Source organism: Coenobita brevimanus, chromosome 6, assembly GCF_032717465.1.
Source record: "Coenobita brevimanus isolate Jiangsu-jjx chromosome 6, ASM3271746v2, whole genome shotgun sequence".
Classification (NCBI taxonomy): Eukaryota; Metazoa; Arthropoda; class Malacostraca; order Decapoda; family Coenobitidae; genus Coenobita; species Coenobita brevimanus.
Genome location: NC_136959.1, coordinates 48,651,128 through 48,663,926, shown reverse-complemented (window position 1 = coordinate 48,663,926; position 12,799 = coordinate 48,651,128).

Here is a 12,799-nt window from a genome sequence, read left to right as displayed (position 1 = left end):
CCTTATTCCTGTACAATTAGGGACCTTAAAATAACATCGACGGCTGCTCATAGTAGTCTAGGGGAGGACTGGGACAGCAAAAATTAATTGTCTGATTAAGTGACCCTCGCGTAGACGCTGGACGTCTAATCCTGCTTCTCTTTTCCATGCTTTTCACCTACACATACACCCACACTTCTGTTATCTTACCCCTTTCATATGTAAGTCTTTATGGCTTCCTCACACACACACACACACACACACACACACACACACACACACACACACACACACACACACACACACACACACACACACACACACACACACACACACACACACACACACACACACACACATACGCATACGCATACGCACACTCACACGCACACGCACACACACATACGCGTACGCATACGCATACGCACACACACACACACACACACACACACACACACACACACACACACACCTACTTACACACCCCTTGTCGTGGTAAGTTTTATCATCTCCTCATACTTATATCTTCCTTTCATCTCACTTTTCGTTTTGCTCGCCATATTTCTCACATTATACCTTCCCTACCTTCCCTATCTCCTTGGCAAACTTTTCTCCCCTGCACAGTATACAGGTTGGCCGGGAAGATGATTGCCATTTCCAGGACGCAGTTCTTGAACAGATTAGAAGTCCTTAAAACTACATTAACTTGGGTTCATTTCTCAACTGTTATGGAGTTACATTTGTAGACGACTGTATGGAGGAAATTGCCTCCCTCCTCGATTGTCAGTAATTGTAACTCCATAGCGGCGACATATGAATCAATTTTTATATAGCACATATTACTCAAAATTAGCCCGAGAATAACATCCTCGAGTTTTAAAGTCTTTTCCTGGGACATCCTTTACATATAGAGAAAAAAGGAATATATTTTTCCCACTATCCATTCGTGATTTATAATGTTTCACTTCTAGTTTTGTCCCTGTCTCATCACACCTTTCTCTCTTCATCCCTCTTGTTCTCTATACCGTCCATCCTTTTTTTTCACATATTCCCTTTCTCCTTTTATACTTTACACTCCTTTTCCTCATCCAAAACGTGTGACAACTCCACACCTCTTCCCATCTTCCACTTCCACATCTCTGCCCACTATTCTTCCTTCACACCTTTCTTCATACCTCTCCCCCTCCTGTACCTCCACACCTCTCCCCTTCCTCCACCCCACATCTCTCTCCCTCCTCTTCCCCCACACCTCCCCCATCTTCCACTTTTACACTTTTCCCCCCCTCTCTACCTCAGCATCCCTCGTCTTCTGCATGTTTACATATTTTATCTCACCATCCTCAACCTTTCCCCCCTTTTCTTCCTTTCCCTCTTCTTCCACCTCCATGCCTCTTCCGTCTTCACATCTTAACCCCCTTTTACACCTACACACATCTTCCACTCCACATCTCCCTTCCTCTTACGCCTTTACACTTCTTCCACCTCCACATCTCTGCCCATCTCCAGTCTTTTACCCGTATCCCCAACACTCTTCACCACGCCTTCTCATCGCCCATTCCCCCACTTCACTGCTCTGAGTCCTCCTTACACTCTTACACTTCTTGCTCTTCCTTATATCTCCCTGTTCACGCCTCTTCCCCCTCCTTCAGCACCTCCCCACTTGTGTTTTCCCTTCCCCTCGTTCCTATTTATTCCTTCCGGGTTCCATCCCTCTATCCCACACCCCTTTCACATCCTATCCACATACCTCCATACCTTCACATTTGCCATACACCCCACTGGCAGAAATTAATCACTCCATTTTCCGTTCCCTTTTCCCACTCTAGCACAACATATTCTCACGCCTTCAAACTCGACACACTCTCAGCCAAACACAACACAACACAACACAACACAACACAACACAACACACACACAACACACACACAACACACACACACACACACACACACACACACACACACACACACACACACACACACACACACACACACACACACACACACACACACACACACACACACACACAGCCTACCTGGCAATGTGCATCGTTAAGATGACTCAAATTCCAGTCTTGCCGAAATCATACCTTCAGCAACAAAGTACTGATGGGCAGAATAATTACACACCATGGCATTATGCATTGTTCTTGCCAGTGAATAATTGCATCACCGAAGTTTCCTTCCCACATTCCCTTACCTCCCCTAAATTCCCCTCCCCGCCCTTCCCCCTTCCAATAACTCCCCCATCCCCCTTCTCTCCTCTGGCTTCCCTTTCCCTCCTCATTCCTATCTTAGTCCTCCTTCTCCAACAATCCTCTTCCCTCTTCTGCCCTACTACCTTTTTCCACTTCCTTCCCCTCCAACTTCCACTTCCTTCCCCGCCCATCTTCCACTTCTCTCCCCCGCCCTCTTCCACTTCTTTCCCCTCTCCCATCCCCACCACTTCTCTTCTCTCTCCTCCCTTCCTACCCTCTACATCTCATTTCCTTCCCCTCATCTCCCCTTCCCTGGCCGCCTCTGCTGTCTTCTGTCATCTGCCCTTCTCGCCTCTGCCGTGCTCTCCTCTCCCTATCTCCATCTCTCCTCTCCACTCCCTCTCCTTCCCTCCCATCCCCTTCCCGCTCTTCGTCTTCCCTTCCCTTGCCTTGCCTTCCCTTGCCTTCCCTTCCCTTCCCTCCTTTTACCTCACTTTTGCCCCCCTTCCTTTCCCCTTCCTTCACTATTGCTTCCTCCCCTCTCCCTCCTTTCTTCCCTCCCCCTCCAACTCCTCCCCCTTCTCCTGAACCCTCCCCTCACACAACAACAAGCCATCGATCATTCTTCCCTTCAAGGTTTCTCTCTGGTCTTGTCAACAGTCATGAGTCAACAGCAGAGTAAGGTCCTTTTGCCGGCTGAATAATTCTAGAAACCTTTTTACTTGGTTTGAGTGTGTATATATTGAGGATATTTAGAGGACCAACTCTCTCTCTCTCTCTCTCTCTCTCTCTCTCTCTCTCTCTCTCTCTCTCTCTCTCTCTCTCTCTCTCTCTCTCTCTCTCTCTCTCTTTCTCTTTCTCTGCAACATGACCGAACCGTCTAACAATGTTTATCATTTTTCTTACAAAGACTGCTACACCACACTCTTCGCGCATCCTCACTTAAACATGCCTGAAACAGCAGTGCCTGGAGAAGCAGGGTTTTGGAATACTACATTGCACAACTCGTCACGATAAAAATGTTGTAGGATATGATACAGAGCTCTAGAGATGTATACTGCAATGAAATAGTGCTGTGGAGATGCTTATTGCAACGGGATGGAACTGTAGATAAATATTTACATATGAATAGAGCTCTGCAGATGTATATTGCCACGGGATGGAACTGTCGAGAAGTATATTTGCAAAGAAATGGGGCTCTACAGATATGTTACGCAATGAGATAGAGCTCTACGTACAGTATATATATATATATATATATATATATATATATATATATATATATATATATATATATATATAGTATACTATATTTTATTTCACACACACACACATACACACACACACACACTCAATATCGTTTCGCACTCTGTTTATGCAGGGTATGGTGATATTAGAATTAAGTAGCACAGAAGAGGACAGGAAGGTATAATAATCAAACTACATTGCTTAGGAAATGGTGTTAGGGCACTTCCTTAACTGACGAAAATAAGGGCCCAGGAGTTCAAGCCTTTCTCGCAGTGTATTCCTCCACTGTGTTATGTCAGTTTAAAAAGTCAAATGGAAATGTGAGGTGTTGGGGATTGAGGCTAGGTTACAGTGTTTTAGAGCATTTAAGCCATTTTATCTACTTTAGGTCTTTCGTTTTGTCTTCGCCCAAATTTTCATCCTTCTGCAGTTTATTTCAGTTAGGTCAGTGGCAGAAAATGACAATGCTACGGCTCTACACCCTTTCCATAGCACTTCTTCGTGGCTAGCATCATATTCTAATGTTAATCTATTGCCTCACCTCAGCATTCAAGATGGAGAGATTGGAATTTTAGGCCAAATTAGAGTAAAACAAGAACAGTATAATGTATCACAATGGTGGTCCAAAATTATTACAAAAGTCTGGTCCAGGGAGAATTCGCTGCTTAGAAATTATACTTTTCGGCCAACATTCATTATTTCATAAGTTCAGGTTAATTCCTTCAGTTTGAGGACATTTTTTTTTTTTTAAAGTTTGCTGCTACTCCAAATTTATATTCCTCTTTGAACACCCTAATAGCAAAGAATAGATATCTTCCCCTTTAGATTCGGTAAATCTTCCCTAAGCTAAAAGTTACTGTCTAGATATTGCTTGAATTTAACACAAAATATATCCTTTGAAGGGCTAAGACTATATCTAAACCCTTTAGTTCAAAGTCTCTCCTAAACTGAATAAAGTCATGTAGGGATGGTAATGAAGGGGTAAAGGGAACTACACCCACGCTGAGGGCTTGACCTAGGGCAAGCGCTCACTATTTCTTTTCTTTATTTTTTTAAGCGCATCTTCCAGAACGTTGCCTTACCTTTTTGAATAGACACTAACTCCTTCAATCATGTGTTGTTGTTTTTTTTTTTTTTTTTTACTCTTGCTATACTCAGACAGCTCAGGAGAGATTTGTATTTGCAGTTTGGAGGGGTCATATGTAGGTGTTTCGTTCATTATTCCCTTCACGTACAAAAATTTCTCCTAACCTGAAAAGAAAAAGAGCGTCCATGAGCAGCAAGAATAATGTAAGAAAATACGTCATCTGACTGAAGAGGTTATGAAGAAAAAAGTTTTTTTTTTGTACATTCTTTCATACAGGATTGACTGAATATAATTAGAATCTGGCGGCGCAACTGCCAGGGTCGTATGTCGCCGGTGGCTCTCATACAGGAAGTAAATGGGAAGGAACGATAAATTATGTCAGTGGAATCAAGGACAAGAGTATCAGTGAGTATAGCTTTCCGACATGAAACTGATACACTGTACGTTTACTGTGTATGTACTGGTGCTCCATATCTATCTATCTATCTATCTATATATACAGTACTGTATAGTATATATATATATATATATATATATATATATATATATATATATATATACAGTACTGTATATATATATATATATATATATATATATATATATATATATATATATATATATATATATATATATATATATATATATATATATCCTGTATAAATGTATGTGTGTGAAACCTATATCTTGCCATGTTGTTGAGTACGTCTTGCTTTTATCTCTCCTTAACTCTCACATATATTGATAAATCGGATCATTCCGAGACTGAAATTGCTACAATATGTTGTTGCTGGACACAGTGACGGATTTTTTTCTTTTGCTATCGCCTAAAGGCCTAGGGGCCAACGTCATTAAGCCGAATATATATATATATATATATATATATATATATATATATATATATATATATATATATATATATATATATATATATATAAACTGATGATTTTTTGTAGTTTTCTCTTTGATTATTTTCCAATCTAAACTACATCAGTGTTTATATATACATATATAAATTGTTATATATCTCCGCGTGAGGTAAGTGATCATACAGAAATATATATAAACAAATACTGGCTACAATAACGCGTTCATGAACACAAAATAAACCTACGCTAAGACTCTAACATAGATAAATCTAACAAACAAATCGCTCTCCTGGACTCAGACCTAAGGGGACAAATAGCCAAACCTAACTAAATATTCACAAAAGACTTACACGAATGGATGACATACTTCGTCCAACAGAACACCATCGACGGCAAATGTGTGATGCCTCTACATTACACTGACTGACTTCAACTAAATTATTTCATCTCATCAACTTGAGGAGGCAACTTGAATTGTATTTTTCGTTCTACTTAATGATTTTATTCAATTTAAAAGAGTCCCCTAGATGAGAAGATGATAATGAATGGCATCCCTAACACCTCCAGTCTGACAAGTCCCTCCTAAGCTGAATACAATCGTCCGTGGAAAGAAAAGAATAGAACAGAAAATACATCATTGAGCTGACCTCTTGAATCACATGGTGTATTTTATATCATTGCTGCCTCCATACGATCTTATTTAACTTCCATAGGTGAACGTGTAGATGAAGGCTATATGTAACCCCTCCATCTCAGCTAAATAAAATGTCTGAGGTGTAGGAGGAATAAAATATAATACGACAAATGACTGAACCTGGATGTGAGCCACGGGTCGTGCTCTGGCCAGCCCCGGCGAGGGAGACAAATGACTAGTTTCTGGAAAAATTACCGATAACTCATAACAATACCTCATTTGTCAGGGGGAGGGCAGGGGCTGCAGCCTTTGATGCCCGTTTTGTAGCAGAGAGAGAGAGAGAGAGAGAGAGTAGCCAATCGGACAGCCATTCCTGTCTCTTTTTCCCACCACCCTCAGTTTGAACTGCAGTACAGTATATACTGTGTACCCCGTCACTGGGAAAAGACCTCTTGTAATTCCCTCCGACTCTGCACGCCTCACTCCCTCTGCCTTTGCCTCAGCCCTGCCAATAATTCCCGGCTGGACTTTTTGTGCCCTGCTCAGAATCAGTAAGACAGAGTTTTTTTTTTTTCCTTTTTTCGTTTGATATTTAAAGTGAGCCGGGTGAACTGTGGACTTGTACGTGTGTGTGTGTGTGTGTGTGTGTGTGTGTGTGTGTGTGTGTGTGTGTGTGTGTGTGTGTGTGTGTGTGTGTGTGTGTGTGTGTGTGTGTGTGTGTGTACTACTATTAATAGTACTGCTATTATTTCTGCTACTGCTATTACTCTTACTATTAATGGTTCATTATTTGTGGTGGACAGTGACTGAAAATGGTGTTTCATAGTAAAAAGATAATTCAGACTTGAAAGTAACTCCAAACCAACACAGTCACATCTCACAGAGGCAGGAGTGAGGTTTACAGTATGTATATCTGTGCCTTTACTCTAGCCTGACAAAGATCCCTAACACCTTCCAGCACGGCTGACCGACTGCAGGCAGATTACAGGCTCGATTTAACTACCTGCCGAGGAGACTCATTCGTACCTCGCAGCTAGGGCTTATCGACTGTCATGCAACCGGGACTTAAAGGATCCACAGCCAAAATAAATCGGCAAGGAAGAAGTGCTACGAAGTCTCCTACGCAAATATATATATATATATATATATATATATATATATATATATATATATATATATATATATATATATATATATATATATCCTCGGATGATAGGTTGTCGTGAGCCTCTGTAATAATAATGTATAAAAAGGAAAGTTGAGTACAAGCAAGGAAGAGACGAGTGGCATGGGGAGATGAAGAGACGAGTGGGAGGGAAAGGTATGGAAGAGTGGGAGTGAAAGAGGGAGAGAAGAGAGAGATTAGGGGAAGTGAAGGTATGAACAGGAGAGGAAGATGTGGTGAAGGAACAAAGAGAAGAATAGAGTGAGAGAAGAAGGAACGATGAATAACAAGTCACAAGAGGCGGACGTCGTTTGGCGCAGAACCTTGAGTACACTTATTTGCAACTAGAGAGTTACATCAAGTGGCTTAGAATGTGATTGATGTAAAACATGGACTCACATTCAGTGCCAGAAGATAAACAGAGAACTATTCAACGTGCTGGAAAAGTACAGAGGCATACTATGGTTCTGTGACACATGTAGACCATTAGTGATAGATAATACTGGAAGATTAACAAAACTAGAAACAAGACAAAGAAATAATGGATAAGATAGATGAGATACGGTAATTAAAAAACTGGAAGAGATCACAAAAGAAAGGTCCCAGCATGCCAGTAAAGAAATGACACAGTCAGGGGATAAAAAATAATGATGAGAACAAGAGAAGCAGTAATTGAACAAATGAAAGAGGAAGAGGACAAGCAAAGAAGGAAAAAAAAAAAAAATTAAGTACTCTATAATATCCTGGAGTCAGACAAAGAAAGTGGCGATGAGAGACAGGATGAGGATATAGCTAGATTCTGTGATATTATTGAGAATTCTGTAGGAAGAATTCAGCATGGTAATGATTTTAAATTAATCACATATATAATACCTGAGAAATTAGAGGAAAGAAATGCAAGATTTACAAATGAAAAATGAAAATAGGAACACTATATTTCGCTGACAATGGTGTCCTGTTAGCAAACTCAACTGAGGAAACAAACATAATGTAAAAAAAAAAAAAAAACGAATTGGAATCAGTTGAGAATGTGGCCTAGAATTAAGAAAAAAAAAAAGCTGTGCAATTATATTTAATATGAAAGAACAACCACAAAAAATAGAAGGAATACCCGTAACAGACTTAGTAATTAAGTTTACTGATCAGTAACAAAAGAAATTACTTCAAGATACAAAAATAAAAAAATGAAAAGGCAGAGAAACTAGCAAGCACAACATAGTCATTGCAAGGAGCTGCATCAAAATAATAAATGACAAACATATTGGAAAAGTGTTGCCTTTTCATTTACGCTTTATGGATTGAACTTTATAAACTATACAGACTCAGTAAAAGAAAAACTACAGAGAACGGAAAACAGTGTGTAGACAAATATTAAGGGCCCCCCAATACGCAGCTAATTGTACACTCACAGAGGACACAGGAACCTCTCTAGTAAAACGAAGACTAATAGAAGGAAGACTTCAATACATAAAGAGCATAATAAAAGATAAAAATGATCTAAAAAAGGTCCTAGAACTAATGACAAAACAATATATTAACTGGGCTATGGTGACAAATAAATATATGAAGACAATAGGAGTTAGTAACAGAGAGATGGATAGGTTAGTATAAGATATACTAAAAGAGAAGACAACAATCTGGGACACAAGATTATGGGAAGCGGAAGTAAGAAGTAAGACCAGCATAAAGATTTACAAAGAATGGAAGAAACAGATTGAAGAAGAATCAGTATAATGACAACCATCCATCATCAGTCGTCTTATACAGAGCAAGAACAAACTGTCTGCCATTAAATAAAAAAGTAAATGAATAAATGAAATGAAAATACAGAATGTCAGATTTGTGGAGCAGAGGTAGAGGACTGGAACACATCTTAGTACGCTGCACAGGGTGTAATACTGAAAGAATAAAAATGAAAGAATTACAACAACCTTATATAGAAAATGGGAGCTAGGTAACAGGATATTTTCTGCTTTGTGCTAAATTCATAGAAAAAAAAAAAAATATACAAATTCTGGAAAATACGAGCAAATGAGATAAAGGAGCTAAGCGACTGAAACCAAACAGATAATGAGGCGCCGTTGTAAAGCAAAGGCTAAGGAAGAGATGAGTGGAAGCGGGACGATGAGAAAGAAATAGAGAAGAGAAGACAGGGAGTGGGAAGGAAAGAAGAGCGAGAAAGGGAGTGGGAAGAAAGTGTAGGGAGAGAACAGGGTGAGGGAAAGGAGGGAATGGAGAGGGAGAGATTGGTGGGAGGGGAAGGGAGAGGGCGAGAAGAGTGGGAGTGAGGAGACAAGAAGAGAAAAGGGAGAGAAGAGTTGGAGAGGGGAAAATGGCAGGGAAGAGAAGAACGGAAGGGAGGGATAAAAAGAGAATAAGACAGGAGAGAAAACAGAATGAGCATATAATTAGAGAGAGAGGGGGGGGGAGCATAAGGAAGTAAAGCTCATGAAAGGGAGAAGAGAAGAGTGAAATGCTGAAAGGAAGAAGGAAAGAAAAATTGAAAGTGAATCGAATAAACTACAAAGAAAACGAGAAGAAAAGGAAAGAAAGAAAACGAATTGATGACCGTAGGAGGCGAGACTATGCCATAAACCGCCAAGTGCAAAAATATAACCAAGAAACAGCAGCCTGGATAATTACACGGATCCAGCCGACGATTATTCACTCTGACCGGGTAATAATTTCAGATCCCAGACAAATTATTGATGAGAGGCAGTGTGTGTGTGTGTGTGTGTGTGTGTGTGTGTGTGTGTGTGTGTGTGTGTGTGTGTGTGTGTGTTGGAGAAGGAGGGAGTTGGTGGATGGGATGGAGAGACTGGGTGTAGAAATAGTTTGCTTGGAGAGATGGGTTTGGGAGGAATGAAGAAATTGCTTAAAACAGGTAAATGCCAATCGTCTGTACAACAACCATTAAGGCTACTGCGACATCCATCTTCCTTCCAGTGAATTAGGTATATTCCTAAAGAATTATACTCCTATGCTGAATCATGAGGCAGAAAAGTGAATCAATGAAAGGATGCGTTGAGGTTTGCTTAATTTCAATGTTATTCTCTCTCTCTCTCTCTCTCTCTCTCTCTCTCTCTCTCTCTCTCTCTCTCTCTCTCTCTCTCTCTCTCTCTCTCTCTCATTGTCGGAAACCTGGGACAAGATATAAGTCAGGAAATAAGTAGATGTTAAGCGTGCTAAGAAAGAAAAAAAATCAAAGACCGATCTAGCGGGCAAAGAAACAACTGTGAAAGCGAAGAAAAGTCAGATCATGTTCCAAGCACGAAGAGTAAATCACTGTGGCTAAATCAGTAAAGGTTAACGTTCAAATTACGCAGTAAGTCACGGAAATGCCAGATCATTCTACAAACAAAAACCAAAAAAAAAGTGTGATTTCTAAAACTTCTAAACAATGTCCCAGGCAAAAAGTACAAAAGAGGACGACACAAAAACTTAGGTGGGTGGAATTTAAACCCTGTAAGTGAAATTCATTTTTTTCTTCTTGCTGTTTTCAGATTATCATATTCGGTTTGGGTGACTTATCTAACTAGAGAGACCAGATACAGCGCTCATTAGCCTCCTCACCACAAAGGCTCTGTCTGAAGCCTAGCCTAATTATCTGGTGGTAACAAGAATACGTCAACACCTCGTCATCGGACTGAAGATGTTAAAAATCCGTCAGTCTTGGAAGCTGCAAATCGTCCCTTCCAACTATACCCAAACCTATCCGTCATCCTGAGACGTCACCCGCAGTTATGTATGATGTGGCTTTTCATCACCCAGCCAGCTCATACTCCTTTACTGAAGCTAAAAAACAAATGAGAAAACAATCATGAGTCACTTAACCTAAGAGCTGTAAAATAGAGTAAATCCAGGCAACAAAGAAGAGAAAAAGAGAAAATACGAGAGTCCAGTGCTGAGAACAAACAAGTAAAATTTATCCAAAATGGTTCGTAAAGATACTAAATGGTAATTTGGTTTAGAATAGGTAACGAGACTTGCTTCAAAGGTAACAATAACGTAGTGGTGTTATTTTCGACTGTGCTTAATCACTTCATTCCAATAACGTATTTGGTATTTCATTCTTGGTTTCTGCAGATGAATTTATTTACCACAGGATATACTTTTGGATCTGAACTAGTAAGAGACAGTCTTCATTCACCTATTCAGTACAAGAGATTTATACCTGTCTGAATACAGTCGTTTGAGGTGGCATAAGCGAACAAAACTAATACGTCACCGTTCTAAAAGGACTGAACAAATCACAGCACAATCACCAAGCTGGTGGCCAGGTTGGTATGGCATGTGAGAGGAAATCATTAGCTCCTGAGTTTGTGCGCTACTTTGGCCAGCACACGAGAAAGATAGGCCCTCCCCTGTCATCAGCACTCACGGGGCAGTTTGGTGGGCTGTCAGTGGTGTGGGAGGGACTGAGTGGTATTTCTATAGTTGATTTGTTTTCACCTGAGGGAGCTCTGCCGTTTCCACAGCTTGAATATTAATATCCTCCTGCATGCTGCTATGGCAAAGTGTGTGTCCATGATAGCCTTGTCATGGTCGGGACACTTATTGTATGCTATTCTAGTTAACGCCAGACGATTTGCTTCAGTTGAGAATGACCACTGTGAACCTAAATGTGTGAAGTTATTATTTTCAATCATTTACATGGCAGAGAGATTTATATGCGGTTACAAGTACTGTAAAACTAAATAATTTTATTCAACCAGAGTGCGTCATATGGGTCTTGAGTAATATCAAAGGCAAACATAGACTGCAAGAGAATATCAGCGTGTAATGTGCAATACAACTCGCTAATGAAGAGGCACAAGGAGTCTTCTGTGTCAATAACAATACGTCCCTTTGCGTCCTCTGGGGTGGTGTGTGGGGCTGAATGGTTCTGTAATAAAAATGCACTGGCTGGAGGGATGTATTGATGGTGGTGGGCCAAGTGAAACAGATACGTACAACATGTATTTCAGTAAAACCTTCACGACATCGTCACTTTGAAGCTGAATAAAATAATCTAGAGTTATCTAAAATAAACACGAATAAACGAAAGCACGATGTCATCGTAATGAAGGATTTAACTACTAGATTCTCATGGAACAATTCTGTAGTCCACAATACCTCTATATTCAACTCTACAGAGGCTTTTCAAACTGGAGGACCTAGATGAAGCCCTCATTAACCCCTCCACACTTAGATGTCTGTCTTAAGTTCAGGCAAATCGTCTGGTGATGACAATAATAAACTAATACTTCATGGTAGTGAAGGGATGCATGATGTGTGGTGGAGTGAGTGATGCCGTAACGTAGTCCCATAGGCTAGAGGGATTTAAGTTCTTCACTCGGATGACGTTAACAACTCCACGTTCTGTGGAGTTCTTATTGATTTTGTAGATAGTATTTTTTTTTTTTTTGGGGGGGGGAGGGGAGGAAGATCTAGAAGGGTGGGATTCCAAGACTTTTCGAGATAGAGACTTGAAAATAATATTCAGGAGTGATGCATTTTGGTTGCAGGCTTCTTTTGGTACAATTTTTTTTTCCCCAGCATTAACGCCACACTAGCGCCCTCTATGTAATTTTTCAATTTTTGTTCTGCGCAGCAAAAACTACTAAATCGATTTCTTTGCAAA